This window comes from Symphalangus syndactylus, chromosome 4 (genome assembly GCF_028878055.3).
Source record: "Symphalangus syndactylus isolate Jambi chromosome 4, NHGRI_mSymSyn1-v2.1_pri, whole genome shotgun sequence".
NCBI classification, from domain to species: domain Eukaryota; kingdom Metazoa; phylum Chordata; class Mammalia; order Primates; family Hylobatidae; genus Symphalangus; species Symphalangus syndactylus.
In genome coordinates this window covers 43,263,501-43,286,407 of record NC_072426.2, presented here as the reverse complement: position 1 = coordinate 43,286,407, position 22,907 = coordinate 43,263,501, and the positions used below count along the sequence as shown (strand labels likewise).

Sequence of the window (22,907 nt, the reverse complement as noted above, 5' to 3'; positions counted from 1 at the left end):
AGACGTGGTGGCTCACGCCTGTAACCCCAGCACTTTGGGAGGCCGAGGTGGGCGGATCACCCGAGGTCAGGAGTTTGAGACCAGCCTGGCCAACATGGTAAAACCCCGTCTCTACTAAAAATACAAAAATTAGCTGGGCATGGTGGTGGGCTCCTGTAATCCCAGCTACTCAGGAGGCTGAGGCAGGAGAATCACTTAAACCCAGGAGGCGGAGGTTGCAGTGAGCCGAGATGGCGCCATTGCACTCCAGCCTGGTGAGTGAGCCTAGGCAAAGCCTAGACAGACTGAGACTCCATCTCAAAAAATACCAAAAAACAAAAAACACAGTAGGAATTAGGAACCCACGAAAGAACACATACCTCTTGGCACATACCAAAAGTATAAAAAAAAAAAGGGCTTCAAAAAAATAGTGGTCAACAGTATCAAATGCTTAGAAGGAAATCCAAAGGGTTGAGGAAGGAGAAAAGCCATTGGATTTCTTGATTGAAAGGTGCCACTGGTGACTTTTAAGAAAACAATTTCAGCCTGGCCACAGTGGCTCACACCTGTAATCCCAACACTTTAGGGAGATCACCTGAGGCCAGGAATTCGAGATCAGCCTGAGCAACACAGCAAGATCCAATCTCTACAAAGATAAAAATTTTAAAAACTAGCCAGGATGGTGGTTTGCCTCTCCTAGCTGCTAGGGGGCTAAGGTGCGAGGATTACTTGAGCCCAGGAGTTAGAGGCTGAAATGAGCTATGACTGCACCATTACACTCCTGCCTAGGTGAGGGTGAGACCCTGTCTCTAGGAAAACAAAACAAAAGAAAAACAAAAAAAAAAAAAAAAAAAAAAGAAAAAGAAAACTATTTCAGTAGAAAAGAAGACAGAAATTAAAGTTCCAATTGAAGGAAAGGAAGTTGGTGAGAAAAATGTAATGGGTGTTCCTTGTAGAGCAGCGTTTCTCAACTTTGGCACTTTTGACATTTGGGATGAGATATATATATATATAATGAACAATGGTCCCAGTATGCCCAGGACTGAGGTGCTTCCTGGGACACAGGACATTCAGTGCTATAAGCCTATAGCTAGGAAAGTTACTGGCAAACTGGGATAAGTAGCCACCCTAGCCAGATAATTTTGCGGTGGGAGGCTGCCCTGTGCATTGTAGGATATTTAGCATTATGGCCTCTACTCATTAGATGCCAGTAGCATTTCCCACAGTTGCAGCAACGAAAAATGTCTCCAGACACTTCCAAATGTCCTCTCAATGGCTAAGTCATCCCAGTTGGAAACCACTGCTCTAGACCATTTGTATGCAAAATCTGATGGTGAATAAGGAGAGATAGATCATAAATCAGAAAGGAGTAGGATCCAGTGAATATGACTGGATGCTGTGGTTTTCTTAAAATAAGATCTGTGTCCCTTTGGATGTAAAAAGGAAGAGCTTGGCTGGGCGTGGTGGCTCACGCTTGTAATCCCAGCACTTTGGGAGGCTGAGGCGGGCGGATCACGAGGTCAGGAGATCGAGACCACGGTGAAACCTCGTCGCTACTAAAAATTCAAAAAAAAAATTAGCCGGGCGTGGTGGCGGGCGCCTGTAGTCCCAGCTACTCGGAGAGGCTGAGGCAGGAGAATGGCGTGAATCCGGGAGGCGGAGCTTGCAGTGAGCCGAGATTGCGCCACTGCACTCCAGCCTGGGCGACAGAGCGAGACTCCATCTCAAAAAAAAAAAAAAAAAAAAACAAAAAAGGAAGAGCTTAGTGGAGATGGTGGACATGATTCTGGGAGAGGGGAGATCAGTAAGACAGCAAGATCCCAAAGAAGGGGAAAAGGAAAGTGTATCAAGGGCGTAAGTAGAGAGGCTAGCTTACAAATGAGGAAGACGCTACTCTATCTGAGACTTGAGAAAATAGTAGAGGGTAGCAGAAGACCAGAAATATATTGAGGCAGAGAAGGAAAAAAAATATTAGCACAGCAAAGTCATCTGACTTCTGTCAAGTTAGAAAGAAAATAGAAATGAGAGGAGGGAAAAATGGGAATAAGAGGATGGCAGGTGGAAAGGGGGTTTGAGGAGCTATTCTCAAAGTACTAGGAAATAAAAAATGAGTAAGAAGATTGTGAAGGAGCCCTGAGTCTCCAGGTGATTTACGCATAGCTTTTGGCAGAGGGGTGGCATTTTGTAGTGGAAAAGGGTGAGAGCTGGGGGAGGCCAGCCCATGCCTCTAAAACTTTAAAATGTGCATATGAGGATCACCAGGAGATCTTACTAATGTGCAGATTCTGATTCAGAGCCCCTGATCCTGCACTTCTAACAGCCTCCCACGGATGTTTACACTGCAGGTCTTAGTACTACTCTTTGGATTGGTAGAGGGTTAGGGTGTTAATGACAGCAATGTTAAAGTAGCTAACCATTTAACAAACATGATCCTGGGGCTGAATGGGGAGTCAAGTATAGCCAGAAGGAAGCTAAAGAATTAAGAAAACTTGATTATGCTCTGCAGTTAAACTCTCCCAGTGACAGTACAGAAAGCAGTACATTTTACTGGTTGTTAAGGGGCCAGGTGTGAAGGGTTGAAGCCCAGAGCTGATAAGTGGCCAGTACTGTATTCTTATTGTATCTGCATGAAGATAAAGGACTTCAACAAGGAAATCATAAGCAGTTTGCTGTTATACTTTCCATTGTTCCCTTGTTTGCTTAAGTTTCTCTATCTGGCCTTGGAAGGTCACATCACAAGGTAGAATTGCTGTCTGCTTCTGCAGCCTGGGAAGGATCTCCTCTAGGTGTGGCTGTGGCTATCCCATTGGGTGATTCTCAGAGGCCTATACCACTCTGAAAAGCTAGGATGAATGGCTAATCCATTAATTAGCATTTCAAAGAGTGGCGATAGATGATGTCCTGAAAATCTGTCCAAGCGGGGCATTAATTTACCTAAAACTCAAAATCCTCCTTGAAACTCAACTTCGGAACTGAGGGTAACAAGCCTCTATCCTCACTCCCTCTTTTTCTTTCTTTTTTCCTTCCTCATCTGAGTTTTACTTTCTTGGCTTCCATCTCCCCACTCAACCAGACAAAATGTGAAATTAAAGTACAATTTTAAATATTTTTATGCTTCTTTGATATAACTGTATGTGCTTAGTTAAAATAAGTGGCTTTAAGCTTTTATAGCTCTCTTCCCTATCTCCCTAAAAACATCTTTTCCTGTGATCTTGAATTGATTACCCATCCCCACTGCACTTGGAACTCAGAAAGTAATACTCCATAATGAAGGCCTCAGAAGCAAGAGGTTTTTTCTGGCCTTTTCCTATCCTCCTATCTTGTTTCTAAGGCCAGCCATAGAAATAAGAATCCTTCTTCCCCAAGGCAGGTCATAGAAACCAGAACCCCCTTTCTCCAAAGCCAGCCATAAAACCTAGAGGATTAGAGGCCCTTAATTTTAAAAGAGGGGGGAAAAGTTTCCCTTCCTTGAAAGACAAGGGCTAGACATAGAGGGCAAAGCCTGAAGGCTTTCCTTAGCCACCTAATACCCGTTTGAGCCTCACTTCACCTTTCCTTAAAACCAGGCACTGTGAACTTGGAGATGGGGTGGGGGAGAACACTGAAAGAGAGAAAATCAGCATGTCGTCTGGTGTCCCTGCTGTGCCCGCCTGCAGGTGGCTGCCCATTTCTGTGCACTAGAAAAAATAGTAGTGCGGTCTCCACTATGCCTTTGGGCTAGAACTGAAGCAGCCCATTTTCTAGTTCAATCCTTACGTTTGTTTCCTCTTTCTATAGGAAAACTAGTAGTCAAAATAGATTTTCATGGGGCTGGGAGAGAGGTGCATAGGGCTTCCTGTATATTTGTTTGCAACCTATGAATCTATAATTACTTCAGAATAAGAGCAAAAACATGATTTTTCAAAAAGCACTACTTTTAATTACCAAGGAGAAATGTATGAAACACAATTTTTTTCTTACATTTTTCAAACCCCACCTTTTTAAAAGAACCCTAACACTGTTTGCCAAATCCAAAGATACTCTTAAAAAATTTATTCATAATTCCTACTATGACATGCGGATGGGTATTTTAAAAGAGTGAACAAATCTACTATCAACTAGGAAGACTAATTGCCCTTTTTCCCCCCTTAAAATTGATACAACTAAATGTAAACTTCATTTTAGAGGACACTGTTAATTGCTATTCACCTCTGCTGTGGAGCTCCTCTAGACAAAGCCTAGAGAAAGTTTCTCAGTACATTTCCCTCACAGCCGTTGCTAAGATACATCCTTCGAGTGCACAAATCATCGAGTCTCCTTTGTGCAGGAAAGCAGAGTGCACCCTGACACGGGAACATTTATGACAGACATGGAGATCATTTTCAAGCTTCAGCTATGGTCTGTTTCAGTGACTTTTGCACTCCTTTGCTTTTTGGAAGGCATCTCTTAGAGTTTTTCACCAAAAATTAACTTTCTATGCAGAAGATCCCACTTACAGATGTAACCAGATTCCACAATAAGAGAAGGCCAGCCCTTTGGGTCTGTCCTCAACTATGAGGGAGTAAACTGAAGAGCAGTCTTCAGTCTAGGCCAGCTGTGGACCTTTGACCCTTGAGCTGAGCAGGGCTCAGAAGGCTAAGGAGAGACTTTGAGCCAGAGCATAAACAGTTGACAATAGCGTTCTCTGTTTACACAGTCTTGTACTCTTTGGTGCCTCAGAAACACCAAAGAGTGTTTTAGTGTTTAGAAACACTAAAAAAGTGTTTAGGCTGAAAGACTGGTTTCACAAAAAATAACAAAGTAGAACCATAGAGGTGAGGTTATTTGTGCCTGCTACACTTTCTGAAAAGGATTTTTGGTGTTAATTTACTGATTCTTTGCTGTACTACGAAAGGATTTAGTTGCTGTATAAAATTTTTTTGTTGGCCAGGCGTGGTGGCTCATGCCTGTAATCCCAGCACTTTGAGAGGCTGAGGGGGGGCGGATCACCTGAGGTTGGGAGTTTGAGACCAGCCTGACCAACGTGGAGAAACCCCGTCTCTACTAAAAATACAAAATTAGCTGGGTGTGGTGGCGCATGCCTGAATCCCAGCTACTCAGGAGGCTTAGGCAGGAGAATCGCTTGAACCCGGAAGGGCGGAGGTTGCGGTGAGCTGAGATCGCGCCATTGCACTACAGCCTGGGCAACAAGTAAAACTCCATTTCAAAATATATATATATTCAGAATATACATATTCAGAATATATATATATATATGTTTATTCTGGTAAAGACCAGAAAGCAATCCCCACTCCTCACTGCCACAGAAAAAAAAAAAAGTCAAAGTAATGATAAAAGCAAAGTATGAGGAGTTTAAAAAGTTATTCTTTTACAAGTCCACTTGTTTGGGGGAAAAAAAGTGCAAAGCAAATTAAATGTAGCATGTGGATGCCCAATTCACAAATGAAAATACTGAGCTCTTCACTATCAAAAGCTTTTCATCCAGTGAAGTCCAGAGCAGGCCCTTGTAGCAGACAATGTTAGAATCAGCCTCCTGTGGGATGGACGTGGATTCATACAACCCCAAGCAATCAGTCTCTGCTCCCTGGTACCTAATGACAGTGGCCTAGAAAGCCCCTGGCCAATAGGAGCAGGCCCCTGGGAAAGTGTGACTTGCTCTTGGAGTTGGTGACAACAGCTCAACAATATTGTTCCAGTGCAACGCAAGACTTCATCAAAGTTCTGAGGAAAAAGAGGTGGTTTCTTTATGTAAGGACACAAAGGCCCCTTCCATAAGCCTCAAGGAGAAGGCCTCTAGAATACCCTATCCTGGCTGTTTTCTATCAGAAAAACAAGGGGCTCAAAGAGCCACTTCCTGGCCACTTCAGGACGTGTGAATACTCATACCCCAATGTAGAATATCAAGAGGTGCACCCATGACAAATAGAAACATCTCAAGATTGCCTTCCCCCCAGACCCAGCAGGGTAGCTGTAGTGGAGCCAGTGAACACTCCCAAGAACTGTGGTACTGGAAAGATCTTCAACCAGGCGCCCTATGGACTCCTAAAATTTTCCAGTTACAGATGATCACTGGGAAACATTAGCAAAATGAAAATAAGCCAAAACTTTGCACTCTTGTAAGAGGGAGAGTTGGCGTCAGCACATGGGCCTACCCAGTGAAGTGATTTTCCCCCAGGTTGGGGGGCATGAGGATCACAAGCCGAAGGATGTGGACCTTGACAAGACCTGCGCCCTGAGAGAAGGTCTGACACAGGGCAACAATGCCAGGCTTCAAATAGCACATTCACTCCACATCTTGAAGGTAACTAAAAATTAGTTGAAGGTGAGGTTTGGTATCATAAGCATTTTAGTGGAAACCCAGCCAGACACAAAGAAAGCCTGTGACCCTGGGTCACCAAGTGACTAAAAAATCCATTTCCTGGCCAATTCAGGAGGTGTGAATACTCACACTGCAATAAGAATCATTACAAAATCATTACAATCCACCTGGCCCAATTCTGTGTTTGCCTTGTCCACTCAGAACACCCTTGAAGGGTTAACTGAACTGGGGTCCTCTTGCTTGGCACAGTAAATCCAGGTATCTACATCAAGGCTTCTTACAGCTATAGAAGAGAAGGCATTTATTTGTAGGGTGCCAAGGAAGGAGGACCAGGCAGCCATTGTTTAAATCCTGACCTTCCAATGTCTTGTAAACAAGGGTTTTTAAAGGCAGGGGAAGGAGAGTAGAAGTTACAAGCAAAATTATAAATTAATATATGGAGGTTATACATTGGTTTTGGCTTAAAAGGGCAGGATATCTTGAAGGGGCTTACAGATTGTTGGTACATTTAAAGATTTTCTATTTTAATTGGTTATGGAAGAGAAACTTTGTTTAAAAATGTGGGGTCAGTAACTGTCTCAGGGGTATGACTCCTTCCAAGTCCATTAGGAAGAAATTTAGAACAAAGAACGCAGGTCAGGGTTTAGTACTTAATTTTTTCTTATCTGAGGTTTATGTGCCAGTGAATCTGTTGGGTGACGGGTCTTCAGAGAAGGGGTCCAAGTTTCTGAAAGAACTCAGGAACATATGTTAAGATGTTATCGGCCGGGCGCGGTGGCTCACGCTTGTAATCCCAGCACTTTGGGAGGCCGAGGTGGGCAGATCACAAGGTCAGGAGATCGAGACCACAATGAAACCCCATCTCTACTAAAAATACAAAAAAAAATTAGCCGGGCGTGGTGGTGGGCGCCTGTAGTCCCAGCTACTCGGAGAGGCTGAGGCAGGAGAATGGCGTGAACTCGGAAGGCGGAGCTTGCAGTGAGCCGAGATTGCGCCACTGCACTCCAGCCTGGGCGACAGAGCGAGACTCCGTATCAAAAAAAAAAAAAAAAAAAAAGTTATCTTTAGTTTTTATAGGGAAACCAAACACCTCCGGATTTTAACTTTTTTGGCTATTGTTTCAGGTTACTGCCTTTTTAATAAGTTACTTACTTTTTAGGACTAGGTAGCAAAAGAAAAAAGACAAGATGGTACCTTTTCCATGGTGGATTTAAGAAAAAAAAAAAAGGACTAGCTAGCTATCTGGAATTTTTCTAAAACTCAGGATTAAAAAAAAAAAAAAAAAAGGCCGGGCGTGGTGGCTCACGCCTGTAATCCCAACACTTTGGGAGGCTGAGGCAGGTGGATCACGAGGTCAGGAGATAGAGATCATCCTGGCTAACACGGTGAAAGCCCGTCTCTACTAAAAATACAAAAAAATTAGCTGGGCGTGGTGGTGGGCGCCTGGAGTCCCAGCTACTCGGGAGGCTGAGGCAGGAGAATGGCGTGAACCCAGGAGGCGGAGCTTGCAGTGAGCCAAGATGGCGCCACTGCATTCCAGACTGGGCGACAGAGCGAGACTCCGTCTCAAAAAAAAAAAAAAAAAAAAAAAAAAAAATGCTCTTGTTTGGGCACAGGCCCCTAAAAAGAGGGTCCCTGCTCCGTCTCAGAAGTAAAAGAATCCTTATCAAATCTGAATGTGGCCGGGCACCGTGGCTGATGCCTGCAACCCCAACATTTTGGCAGGCGAGGCTGGAGGATTGCTTGAGCCTAGGCGTTCAAGGCTGCAGTGATCTGTGATGATGGCACTGCACTGAAGCCTGGGTGACAGAGCAAGACCCTGTCTCTAAAAAAGAAAAAAAAAAAAGTGTTTATTTTGATATCTGAGCACTCCAGTAAAACCTCAGGGACAAAATTAAAGTTTTAATAAAAACTGTACCGTTAAGGGGAAAAAAAAAAGAACAATTACGCTTATTTTACATTAATGTTATGCTTTTAAAAGACCAAAACCAATTCCAAGAGGGTCTGCTCTTGGAATTTAAATTCTAACATTTTAAATCAGGATGCTTGAATCTGATTTTAAGGCCCATGAAAGACTGTGCTACTAATCTGCAAGACAGAGGAAAGATTTTCTTTCAGAATTCAAAAAGCAGTCACATCCTAACATTTTTGTGTCATAATAAAACATGAGTTTGTCATAGAATTAAATTGTAGAAAAAAATGAATCCTAGACTTGGCGCAGTGGCTCACGCCTGTAATCCCAACGCTTTGGGAGGCCAAGGTGGGCCAATCACCTGAGGTCAGGAGTTCGAGACCAGCCTGGCCAACATGGTGAAACCTCGTCTCTACTAAAAATTACAAAAATAAGCTGGGCGTGGTGGTGGGTGCCTGTGATCCCAGCTACACTGGAGGCTGAGGCAGGAGAATCACTTGAACCCAGGAGATGGAGGTTGTGGTGAGCCGAGACTGTGCCATTGCACTCCAGCCTGGGTGACAAAAGCGAAACTCCATCTCAAAAAAAAAAAAAAAAGAAAGCAAAGAAAAGAAAAAACTAATCCCTAGTATTACTTATTTTATATTTAGAACACGAGTTTTTCTATACTATAAGAACATTTAGTCCCTATGCAAGTGTGTTTATGGACTCAGAGCTAGGAAGTCTGCCAGAAATTCATGCATTATTGACTTTCAAGTGGTTTAACAGAGCTGCTCTAACTCAACTAATTACCCAGACACATGAAATCTAAGACCATCTTTCTGGGCGCCTGTATTGAATCACACTGTGGGAAAGGTATCTTCTATGTGCATTAGGGATGACAACAGAGTGCAAATAAAACAGCCTGCAGGTACACTCAAGTTTAATTAAAAAAAAAAGGATGTTTTGTTCAAAGTAATCCAAGAAGCTTCTGTGATTTTAAACTGCTCTTTTATCCAGTACAGAATTTCCACCAAATGTTTTTAACATTAAAATTAATCCTGAACTTTGAAAAACTGAAGCATTTGTAACAACATGCCCCTCATTAAAGATAAGATGCTGTGCAAATCTTTGATGGCTTTAAACAATTACATCTATTGTGTTACAACTTCAAATAGGTTCAGAAAATCAAATGAAATGGAAACAAAAAGAAGAAAGGTTCCAGGCCAGTAAACCAAGCCCCTCTCCACGTCTCCCTTTTATTTTAGTAAAGTAAAAGAATGCAAAAACTTTCCTCCACATTTAGAAACAAAAGAGTACCAAGACAGAAGCTGGCTGCAGATCTAAGTGTAATCGGGTTATCTGCCATGGAAGCTGGAATTCTTTCTCAGGCATGGTGATGTTTATTTTTGACTCCTAGACAAATGGCTCCCTTCTGGGAAATACCCTCTGCTGGAAAGCTAAAGGCTTCCCTTGGGAAGTTGAGCTGTTCAACAGCAGGAGTCCTTAGTAATGTCTTCTTTACTTATCACACTTCAACCTGTCAGAATTGTTAGAGGCCTCCTTTTCGAGTGATATATTCACTAATACTGACTATCAGTTGGGTCTCAGAGGGCCTGAAACAGACCCCACAATTTGGTTGTCAGCACACTGATACACCAAGAAGACAGGTGGCCCCACCCGGGGGTGCCCTTTGAGCCTCTAGCTCCCTTCCCCCATGGCCGCCACCCTCACTGTGGATCGAGATACAAGGAGCCTTAGTCAGGAATGACCAACTCAAACCAGCTGAATGACTCAAATCAGCTGGCTTTTGAATAATACTAAAACGAATCCACATTTGGCCCAAAACCCTTAGGCTCTGAGGTGCCCTTTCCTACCCTCTTTCCCTTCAAGGCTTCCACCCCGGATATGTTCATGACTTCATTCAGTCGTGTTAGTTTTCAATGGCTGTCAAAATCAATTACAGCAAACTTAGTTGCTTAAAACAACACAAATTTATTATCTCACAGTCTATAGGTCAGAAGTTCTGGGTGTCAGAGCCAAAACCAAAGTGCTGGCCAGCCTAGGCTTTATCAGGAGACTCTGGGGGTAGAATGTTTTAACTCTCGTTTAGGTTTTTGGCAGAAATCAGTTCCTTATGGTTGTAGGACTGAGGACAGCAGTCACTATTTCCTCGATGACTGTCAGATGGGAGCCTCTCTCAGTCACCTCTATTTCCTGTCATGTTGTCCCCTTCATCTTCAAACACAGAATTAAATCTGCCCACACTCTCTGACGTGCACTTCCACTGCATTGCTTCTGCTTCTTGCCAGAGAAAATTTATCTGCTTTTAAGAGTACCTGTGATTAGACAGGATCCACCCAGATAATCTAGAATAATCTCCCTAATTGAATCTCCATAACCTAATTACACCTGAAAAGTCTCTTTAGTCATGTAAGGTAACATATTCACAGGTTCCAGGTATTAGGACGTGGGCATCTTTGGTGAACCATTCCACCTACCACACCAGTTACAAGAGTTGGGGGCAAGGGATAGCTATACAAATAGCAAGAGAGGCACAGGTTGTAAACTGCTGTAGTACCTATATGTCCCTAAAAATGGTCATGCAGGAGAACATCATTTTTTTGACCTCCAGGAAACCTGGAGCAGATTATGGTGCCTCTTCTTCCCAAGATTCTGGAGGCTGCAAAGGCAATAACAGGGACTAACAGGTCTAGTCATGGTGATTAACAGAAAATACCACTGTACAAAACGGGGGTAAAAAGTCCAGCACTTAACAAGTTTAGGAAGTTAGGAGAGAAAGAAAAAAATAAATAAAAATTTAAATGTCCAGCACAAAGGTGGTGGTTTGAATAAAATATTAAAGTTTCCCTAGATTTTTTTTTAAAGCTGTCCTTTCTATTTTCATGGTCCTCACATTACAAACAAGTCCTATACCGGGGGCCAAGCAATCTGATCAGGGTATTGGGGTTCTAATCCAGATTCTGCTCCGTGGCCCTGAGTAAGTCACCTCTCTTCTTTGGGTCTCAGTTCCCTTGCCCATACACAGGGGACTGAACTAGATCAGCATTTTGCAAAAAGGGTTCCGTGGAACATTCATTCCATGAAATGCTCTCTATAAGAAAAAGGGTCCCTATGCCAAATGTTTGAGAAATGCTGTTTGGAGCCACAGTGATATTGTGAAAGGCTCTGAAAACTTCTATAACAAACAACTACCTAGTTTATTTAACCGAATGTTCCCTGATCATATTTGACAACAAACTCCTTTTTCCTAAGTACTGTACTACCCTTCAGCTAAGTACCGTACCTTAAGCTGTGACTTCCCTCCATTCAGATTGGCCTCTCCCTGAATAGTCAGTACCTCTCCATATCCTGTCCCTTTGTCCCTGTCTCCTCCACCTACAGCACTCTTCCCCATACCTCAGTGTTTCAAAATCCTGTCATTTAAGACTAACTAAGCACTTTGGGAGGCCGAGGCGGGCGGATCACGAGGTCAGGAGATCGAGACCACGGTGAAACCCCATCTCTACTAAAAAATACAAAAAAATTAGCCGGGCACGGTGGTGGGCGCCTGTAGTCCAGCTACTCGGAGAGGCTGAGGCAGGAGAATGGCGTGAACCTGGGAGGCAGAGCTTGCAGTGAGCCGAGATTGCGCCACTGCACTCCAGCCTGGGCGACAGAGCGAGACTCCGTCTCAAAAAAAAAAAAAAAAAAAGACTAACTAAAATGCTCAGTGACTCTATCATGAATAGTTTTCTGATCCCATCAGCTGGAAATATATTCTCCTTCTTCTTACGTACTACTTAATAAACACTTAATGAGTGGCTACCATTGTTTAGCATCAGGCACTCAGAGTAAATTGATATTATAACAGCACAGTCCTTCAATCATTCCTTATCCAGCATATATTTATTATCTACTATATACCAGTTACAAAGGTTACAAGACCAAACAGGATACAGTCCTCACACTCAATGGGCTTTGACTGTCATGGAAGAGCAGCAGTTGGTTAAGACAATCTTAACCTATCATGAGGCCGTAATTGGTAGGACTAGGACTCAGTATTCCTGGGTCCCAAGCCTGAATGCTATTCCCAGAAGTCTGTGGCTGCCTGGGCCAGGACCATCACGAGGAAGAATAGCCAGACTGTTCCTCATAGGGCCTTGGGCCACTAAGGCAGCATGGGATAAATAACAGTGGAGCTGGTCAGGTAGACCTGGGCTCACATTCTGTACTTCCACTTACTGTCAGTGTACCCTCTTTGAGTATTAATTAGTGACCTCAACTCTTCAAGATCAATAATAGTATCTGGCTAAAAGGTTACTGTGGGAAAACAATCTGAAAATACCTGGAATAGATTTGACACGTGTCAGTTCTTCTACTGATATCAGCACTTTTTAACTTTTCTTCCCAAATTAAGATATTAACTTGATCAGACCCTGTTCCATGTCATTACTAGTACTTCAAGTTTCTCCTGCAGGGCACCAGTTAGGCACATGGATGGATTTCTTGGCCAATTCTGACTTTTCTTTTTTTGAGATGTAGTTTCACTCTTGTTGCCCAGGCTGGAGTGCAAACTGCCTCCTGGGTTCAGGAGATTCTCCTGCCTCAGCCTCCTGAGTAGCTGGGATTATGCTAGGAACAGGCCCCAAGACTGGCCATAAACAAGATCACTGCAGCACTGTGACATGCTTGTGATGGCTATGACGCTCACGCTGGAGGTTGCTGGCTTACCGGAATGAGGGCAAGGAACACCTGGCCCACCCAGGGTGGAAAACTGCTCAAGGCGTTCCTAAACCACAAACAATGGCATGAGTGATCTGTGCCTTAAGGACATGTTCCTGCTGCAGATAACTAGCCAGAGCCTGTCCCTTTGTTCTTGTGAAGAATACTTTTAGTTCATCTATAAACTGCAGAAACGATGTTTATCTTGGCCTTACTGTCAATAAATAGGTGGGTCAAACTCTGTTCGAGGCTCTCAGCTCTAAAGACTGTTAGCCCCCTGATCCCACTTTGCACTCTATTTCTGTGTCTGTGTCTTTATTCCTCTAGCACCGCTGGATTGGGGTCTCCACGACCGAGCTGGTCTCGACAAGCAGCACCCAAACATGGGGCTCGAACCCGGGTCAAAGGGTCGCCAGAGCGACAGTTGGAGAATGTGGAACTACACTGGAGGACACCCGAGTACTCTTAAGCAATCCCCGTGGTGAATAAAAAGGGGAGCTTAGAAGCATCAGGGTAAAAATTAGACAAGGGTCGAACAGGCACGAGGCTTATTTGAGTCTGCTTCAGCAGCTCCTCAGAAAAGGAGTGAAGGTTAGCACTAGCCGCCTTATGTGGCTTTTTAGTGCGGTAAGAGAAATATTGCCCCTGGTTTCTGAACTGAGGAACTATGGATGTAGGGGTCTGGAAGAAGGTAGGCAGCGCACTCAAAAAGGCATATAAGGATAGTGCTGAGGATATTCCTATAACTGTCTGGTCAGTGTGGGCTCTGATTCGTTCCACCTTGGAACCTTTTCACACTGACAATGAGGAGGAAGGAGATGAAGGAGAGGGGAAGTGGGATAATGTTGCGAAAGAGATAAAAGAACAGATCTGTCAACCACTTAAAGAGACCCAAGAAGGGGAAGCTTGTCCCTGCCCCTTGGCACCCCCTCAATACCTTGAAGATTGGCCAGACCCTCTGGATCTTTCTTTTCCAGAGGACACTGGGCAAAATGTAGTCGCCCCAGTGGCTGTTAGAGCAGCGCCGCAAGCAACCACCCTCAGTTCTATTCAGGCAAGAATTCAGAAAGCTAGAAGAGAGGGTGATTTAGAGGCTTGGCAGTTCCCTGTTAGGATCACCCCCCAGATCAACATGGGAATGTTATGGCTACATTTGAGCCTTTTCCCTCTAAATTACTCAAAGAGTTTAAACAGGCTATCAATCAGTATGAACCAGGTCTATGCCTGAAGCATTGGGCCAGGCGCGGTGGCTCACACCTGTAATCCCAGCACTTTAGGAGGCCGAGGCGGGCAAATCATGAGGTCAGGAGATCAAGACCATCCTGGCTAACATGGTGAAACCCTGTCTCTATTAAAAATACAAAAAAAATAGCTGGGCATGGTGGCGGGCACTTGTAGTCCCAGCTACTCGGGAGGCTGAGGCTGGAAAATGGTGTGAACCTGGGAGGCAGAGCTTGCAGTGACTGAGATCGTGCCACTGCACTCCAGCACGGATGACAGAGCAAGACTCTGCCTCAAAAAAAAAAAAAAAAAAAAAACAAACAGAAAAGCATTGGTCCAATCAGTGTCATTCTAAATTTGATACAGACAGAAACCCGATTTCGGGAAATGCCATGAGGGGCCCGTCCTGGGCCCCGTTCCAAACCGGGGCATTCCCAGCTCAGGCCACTCCCTCACCCCTATACAATGCTTATCCCCCACCACAGCCAGGGCTGTGAGTCTGCCTGGAGAGCCACCACAGAAAGTACCAACAAGAGTCTGTGGACCCCTAACAGCAGGAACGGTAGGACTACTTCTGGGAAGATCTAGTTTAAATTTAAAAGGAGTGCAGCTTCATACAGGAGTAATTGACTGGGATTGTAATGGGGAAATTCAAATCATTTTATCTACCTCCGTTCCTTGGAAGGCAGAACCGGGAGAGCGTATAGCGCAGCTTCTGATTTTACTGTATGTGGGACTAGGAAAAAGTGAAACTAAAAGAACAGGGGGATTTTGCAGTACAAATAAACAAGGGAAAGCCGCCTACTGGGTAAATCAAATTACGGATAAACATCCTACCTGTGAAATAACTACTCAGGGAAAGAAATTTAAAGGTTTGGTAGATACAGGAGCGGACATTTCAATCATTTCTCTACAGCATTGGCCGTCCGCATGGCCAGTTCAACCCACTCAATTTAACATAGTTGGAGTTGGTAAAGCTCCTAAAGTATATCAAAGTAGTTATATTTTGCATTGTGAAGGGCCCAATGGACAACCTGGGACTATTCAACCTATTATAACTTCTGAACCTATAAATTTATGGGGGAGAGATTTATTACAACAATAGGGAGCACAAGTTTTAATTCCTGAGCAATTATACAGCCCTCAAAGTCAATATATGATGCATGAAATGGGGTATGTCCCTGGTATGGGACTAGGAAAAAATTTGCAAGGTTTGAAAGAACCACTTCAAGCAGAAAGACAAAGTTCTCACCAAGGTTTAGGATACCATTTTTGATGGTGGCCATTGTTAAGCCTCCAGATCCTATCCCGTTAAAATGGCTGACAGACAAGCCATATGGATAGAAGAGTGGCCGCTGAGTAAAGAGAAACTGGAGGCTTTAAATGAATTACTCAAAGAACAGCTTAAAAAGGGAATCCCCTTGGAATTCCCCAGTTTTGGTAATTAAGAAAAAATCAGGTAAATGGAGAATGTTAACTGACTTAAGGGTCATTAATTCAGTTATACAATCTAGGGGGCATTACAGCCAGGACTGCCTTCTCCTGCTATGATTCCAAAAAATTGGCCTTTTGTTTGTTTGTTTTGAGACGGAGTCTCACTCTGTCGCCCAGGCTGGAGTGCAGTGGCATGATCTCGGCTCACTGCAAGCTCTGCCTCCCAAGTTCATGCCATTTTCCTGCCTCAGCCTCCCGAGTAGCTGGGACTACAGGCGCCCACCGCCACGCCCGGCTAATTTTTTGTATTTTTAGTAGAGATGGGGTTTCACCATGTTGGCCACGATGGTCTCAATCTCCTGATCTCGTGATCCACCCACCTCGGCCTCCCAAAGTGCTGGGATTACAGGCGTGAGCCACCGCGCCCGGCCAAAAACTGGACTTTGATTGTCACAGATTTAAAAGACTGTTTCTTTACTATCCCCTTAGCTGAGCAGGACTGTGAATGGTTTGCATTTACGATTCCTATGGTAAACAACCTGCAGCCTACTAAGCATTTTCATTGGAAAGTATTGCCACAAGGCATGTTAAACAGTCCAACAATTTGCCAGACGATGTAGGGCAAGCAATTGAACTTACTCGTAAAAGATTTTCACAGTGTTACATTATTCATTATATGGATGATATTTTTGTGCTGCCCCCACTCAGGAAATATTACTCCAATGTTCTGATCACTTGCAAAATTTGGTTTCTTGTGCCGGTTTAATTATAGCTCCTGGCAAAATTCAGACTACTACTCCTTACTCCTACTTGAGGACCTTAGTAAATGACACTACAATAGTGCCACAAAAGTAGCCATACATAAGCATCAATTAAAAACATTGAATGACTTTCAAAAATTACTAGGGGACATTAATTGGATACGGCCTGCTCTAGGCATTCCTACTTATGTCATGAGTAATCTGTTTTCTATCCTTAGAGGAGATCCTAGTCTCACAAGCCCTCGGCAATTAACAAAAGAAGCTGAGGCAGAGCTGCAGCTAATCGAAAAGCAAATCCATAAGGCCCAAATAAACAGAATAGATCCAGAGAAGACTCTAGATTTGCTAATTTTTCCAACTCATCATTCACCTACTGGTGTTATTGTTCAAGAGCAAAATCTTATGAAGTGGCTTTTCCTTCCACATACTAATTCACAGACTTTGACTCCTTATTTGGATCAAATAGCTACTATGATAGGAAATGGGAGAACTCAGATTGTTAAATTACATGGATATGATCCTGGAAAAATTATTGTCCCTCTCACAAAGGCAGAAATACAGCAAGCTTTTATAAATAGTCTTACTTGGCAAACTCATTTAGCTGACTTTGAGGATATTCTAGATAACCATTTTCCTAACACAAAACTGTTTCAATTTTTGAAATTAACTAATTGGATTCTCCCTAAAATAACTTAATTCAAACCAATTAAAGGTGCTGAGAATGTCTTCACAGATAGGTCTAGTAATGGTAAAGCCTCTTATTCTGGATCATAAGGTAAAGTTTTTCAGATGCCCTATACTTCAGCTCAAAAAGCAGAACTTGGCCGGGTGCAGTGGCTCACGCCTGTTATCCCAGCACTTTGGGAGGCCAGGGCGGGTGGATCACGAGGTCAGGAGATCGAGATCATCCTGGCTAACACGGTGAAACCCCGCCTCTACTAAAAATACAAAAAAATTAGCTGGTGCGGTGGCGGGCGCCTGTAGTCCCAGCTACTCGGGAGGCTGAGACAGGAGAATGGCATGAACCCAGGAGGCAGAGCTTGCAGTGGGCCAAGATTGCGCCACTGCACTCCAGCCTGGGCGACAGAGCGAGACTTCATCTCAGAGGGAAAAAAAAAAAAAAAAGCAGAACTTGTAGCTGTAATAGAGGTATTGACTGCTTTTAATATGCCTATTACTTCAGCTCAAAAAGCAGAGCTTGTAGCTGTAATTGAGGTATTGACTGCTTTTAATATGCCTATTAAAGTGATTTCTGATTCTTCATACGTGGTTCATCCTACACAGTTAGTTGAAAATGCTCAGCTACGATTCCATACAGATGAGCAACTGATGGCTTTATTTATCCAATTGCAAACAGCAGTTAGAAGTAAAATGCACCCTTCTTACATCACTCACATTAAGGCTCATACACCTATTCCAGGACCTTTGACTGCAGGGAATCAAATGGCTGATGGCCTAGTTGCTACTGCAATATCTAATGCTAGACCCTTTCACAATTTAACCCATGTTAATGCCCCTGGTGTCAAACACAGATACAGCATTACCTGGAAAGAAGCTAAAGCTATTATCCAGTGATGCCCAACTTGCCAAATGGTGCATTCCTCATCTTTATTTTTTTCTTTTGAGACGGAGTCTCGCTCTGTCGCCCAGGCTGGAGTGCAGTGGCGCAATCTTGGCTCACTGCAACCTCCGCCTCCCAGGTTCACACCATTCTACCTCAGCCTCCCGAGTAGCTAGGACTACAGGTGCCTGCCACCACACCCAGCTAATTTTTTGTTTTTTAGTAGAGATGGGGGTTTCACTGTGTTAGCCAGGACGGTCTCGATCTCCTGACCTCGTGATCCACCTACCTCAGCCTCCTAAAGTGCTGGGATTACAGGTGTGAGCCACCACGCCCCGCTAACTAAATTTTTTGAGCCTTCCTTAAGGCTGATTGTTATCAGCAGTTGAAGAACATTTACAGAAGCCAGCTGCAAAGGCAGAAGTGGAACAACAGGTTTGGTGGAAAGACTCCATAATAAAAGGTTGGGAAACAGGTAAAATAATAACATGGGCAGGTTATGCTTGTGTTTCTCCAGGACCGAATCAACAGCCAATCTGGGTGCCATCGAGACATCTAAAGCCCTATTATGAGCCAGATACCCAGGAAGAGGTTTTGGGAGGATCCCGAAGAACCTGAGGAAGGCGAGACAACCAGTCACAATGAGTAATTTAATGATAGCTATGATAGCGGTAATCACCATTGCCGTGAGTATTCCTTCAGCAAGGGCTGACACAGAGAACAATTCTACTTATTGGGCATATTTACCTTTTCCACCACTTCTATAGCCTGTAACTTAGCTGGATCCCCCATTGGAGGTACACACTAATGATAGCTCTTGGTTGCCTAGTCCTACAGATGATAAAGGCCCATCTCACCCACATGAAGAAGGAACTGTTATGAATATTTCTTTAGGATTTGAACATTGGCCTATTTGTTTGGGAAAGGGCACTAGTTGCCTACCCCCTTGCTATCAATCTTGGCTGGCAATAATGCCTGGACGTATCACTCTATGGCACAGTTACACATGCTTTCTGGTCTCCGTATGTACCATAATGAATCTGCTTCTGTAATTGAGGCATATTGCCCTCAAAAACCTATTTGTAAACAGGATTGGACCTGGTCAGAAAAAATGAATGTGCTTGTTTGGGAAGATTGCATTGCAGAACAGGCAGAGGTGCTGCACGACGATTCCTATGGAATCATTATTGATTGGTCCCCTAAGGAGATGTTTAGCATAAACTGCACCTCTCAGTCTGCGTGCCACGGCCACACTATGTTCAGCTGGTCTGAGCAAAACGATCAGATAGTAGAAATGATAAGAAGTATGGCAAGAGTTCCTATTATCTGGAAACATGGCAGTGTAGTGGCACCTCAACCTCAAATGATATGGCCTGCTGTAGGAGCTAAACATAAGGATTTGTGGAAACTATTAATGGCTCTTAATAAGATCAAGATTAAGGAAGGAGGCCGGGCGTGGTGGCTCACGCTTGTAATCCCAGCACTTTGGGAGGCCAAGGCGGGCAGATCACGAGGTCAAGAGATCGAGACCATGGTGAAACCCCGTCTCTACTAAAAATACAAAAAATTAGCCGGGCGTGGTGGTGGGCGCCTGTAGTCCCAGCTACTCGGAGAGGCTGAGGCAGGAGAATGGCATGAACCCGGGAGGCGGAGCTTGCAGTGAGCCGAGATTGCACCACTGCACTCCAGCCTGGGCAACAGAGCAAGACTCCGTCTCAAAAAAAAAAAGATTAAGGAAGGAAAATACATTATGCCATCACAATATAATCCTAATTACATTTTAGAACTTGTTGAAAACAATACAATTTGGATACAAAGTTGTGTTTGCCCTCCTTTTCTGTTGGTAATGGGCAATCTAAAGGTTGACATCCCTAATTATCATGTAACTTGCCAGGAATGTAGATTGTTCTCTTGTGTGAACTCTAATACTAATCATTCTATCCTAGTAGTGAGAGCTCAAGGAGTATGGTTACCGGTGAAGCTTTCCCATCCTTGGGAAGCCTCTCCCTCTGTACATATTATTACTGAAATTCTTCAGAAAGTTCTGAGACACTCTCCATGTTTCATTGCTACTTTAATCTTAATTATTATGGGACTGATCACTGTCACAGCCTACTGGTGCAGCAGCTGGAGTTGCGCTACATTCATCAGTACAGACAGCAGATTTTGTAAATAAACGGCAAAAGAATTCTACTCTGCTGTGGAACTCTCAAACTAAAATAGACCAAAAGATAGTTAATCAAATCAATGATCTCCCACAAACTGCAATGTGTCCAGGAGATCAAGTAGTTAGTTTGGAATATACAATGCAGCTAAAATGCAACTGGAATACTTCTGACTTTTGTATCACTCCTCACCCTTATAATGAATCAGAGCATGAATAGAAAAGAATAAAAAAGCATCTAGAAGGACACTCTACAAACTTGTCTTTGAATATTGCAAAATTAACAGGGCAAATATTTAAAGCATCCCAGGAACACCTGAACTTAATGCCAGGAAATGGAGTGCTTTAAGTAGCTGCAGATAGATTGGCAGCCATAAATCCTTCGAAATGGATAAAAACACTTGGAAGCTCTGTGATTTCTATGATGGTTGTGCTATTAATCTGTGTTGTTTGTCTTTGTGTAGTCTGCAGATGCAAATCCCGACTCCTGGGAAAAGTAGCTCATCATTATAAAGCTGCCTTTGTTTTTATTGCCGTGCAAAAACAAAAAGGGGGACATGCTAGGAACAGTCCTCAAGACTGGTCATAAACAAGATCTCTGCAGCACTGTGACATGCTCATGATGGCTATGACGCTCATGCTGGAGGTTGCTGGTTTACTGGAATGAGGGCAAGGAACACCTGGCCCACCTAGGGTGGAAAACTGCTCAAGGCGTTCCTAAACCACAAACAATGGCATGAACAATTTGTGCCTTAGACATGTTCCTGCTAAAGATAACAAGCCAGAGCCTGTCCCTTTGTTCTTGTGAAGAATACTTTTAGTTCATCTATAAACTGCAGAAATGATGTTTATCACGGGCTTACTGTCAATAAATAGGTGGGTCAAATTCTGTTCGAGGCTCTCAGCTCTGAAGGCTGTTAGCCCCCCGATCCCACTTTGCACTCTATTTCGGTGTCTGTGTCTTTATTCCTCTAGCGCTGCTGGGTTGGGGTCTCCACGACCGAGCTGGTCTCGGCAGGATTATAGGCATGTGCCACCATGCCCAGCTAATTTTGTATTTTTAGTAGAGACAGGGTTTCTCCATGTTGGTCAGGCTGGTCTTGAACTCCTGACCTCAGGTGATCCACCCACCTTGGGCTCCCAAAGAGGTGGGATTACAGGTGTGAGCCACTGCACCCGGCCAATCCTGACTTTTCTTTTCCCAACTCCCGTAGCCTATTTGACCAGGCATCAGTCCCCATGACCTTCTCCTCACCTAGGAAGAAGGAGCATACACTGCCAAAGCCTTCTACTAGCCCTACTTCATTTCTGAGAGGCATACCTCAGTGGCCCATCCTATTCAGTGATATTTTATAGTGATCCCTTGTGGCAGATAACACTGATTGGCCCATTTAACACACACACCCAATCAAATTTTCCCTTGTCTTCCTCTAGTGTGGAGGCAGGAAAGCATCATGCTCAATTTCCCAGCCTCATAACTTAACAGACATATGACATAGGTGTGGCCAATGAGACTTTTTTTTTTTTTTTTTTGAGACAGAGTCTCACTCTGTTACCCCGGCTGGAGTGCAGTGGCATCATCTCAGCTCACTACAACCTCTGCCTCCCAGGTTCAAGCAATTCTCCTGCCTCAGCCTTCAGAGTAGCTGGGATTACAGGCTCCTGCCATGCCCGGCTAATTTTTTGTATTTTTAGTAGAGATGGGGTTTCACCATGTTGCTCAGGCTGGTCTCAAACTCCTGACCTCAGGTGATCCACCTGCCTCAGCCTCCCAAAGTGCTGAGATTACAGGCGTGAACCACCATGCCTGGACCAATGAGACTTTTTTGTCCCCCCGAGACAGAGTCTTGCTCTGTCACCGAGGCTGGGGTGCAGTGGCATGATCTTGAGTCACTGCAACCTCCGCCTCCTGGGTTCAAGTGATTCTCCTGCCTCAGCCTCCCGAGTAGCTGGGATTACAAGTGCCCGCCACTATGCTAATTTTTGTATTTTTAGTAGAGAGGGGGTTTCACCATGTTGGCCAGGCTGGTCTCGAACCCTGGACCTCGTGATCTGCCCACCTCGACCTCCCAAAGTGCTGGGATTACAGGCATGAGCCACCATGCATAGCCCCCAGTGAAACTTTTTTAAAGGCCCTTCCTTCATCTACGATTCTTTCTTCCTGCTTGGATCTTGCAGAGGATGCAACCATTTTGTGACCATGAGGTGACAAGCATGATGTTGAAAGATCACCTACTAGGAAGATGAAGCAGAAATCAAGGGCCCAAGTCTCAGACAGCCTTGCTGAGCCAAGCTCACCCAGGCTACCTACTTCCAACCTTCTTGTTGGAATCTATCCCTCATTTGTTCAAGTCATTTTTAGAAGACTTTCTACAATCTGCAACAAAACACCTCTCTAACCAAAATACCTAGCCAAGGACATTAGACATTTATTGCCTCCTCATTTTTTCTGCTGTGAGCAAAACATTTGTCTTGCTAAGGGCTTGATTAGACCTTCTGGATTTGACAACACACTAAATACTTATTTTCAACACATTAACTCCCATGAGCTGGCCACACGATAGATACTTACAGAAAAGGTGTCAGGACTGCTGCTTCTTTTTTTTTTTTTTTGAGACGGAGTCTCGCTCTGTCGCCCAGGCTGGAGTGCAGTGGCGCAATCTCGGCTCACTGCAAGCTCTGCCTCCCGGGTTCACGCCATTCTCCTGCCTCAGCCTCCTGAGTAGCTGGGACTACAGGCGCCCGCCACCGCGCCCGGCTAATTTTTTGTATTTTTAGTAGAGACGGGGTTTCACCGTGGTCTCGATCTCCTGACCTCGTGATCCGCCCGCCTCGGCCTCCCAAAGTGCTGGGATTACAGGCTTGAGCCACCG

General features: G+C 44.2%; 1 protein-coding gene across 3 annotated transcripts in view; it reads right to left on the bottom strand.

Annotated features, from left to right (window-relative positions):
* Positions 1-22,907, bottom strand: part of STOX1 (storkhead box 1) — a 67,075-nt gene that overhangs the window by 11,919 nt on the left and 32,249 nt on the right. The window lies entirely within an intron of this gene.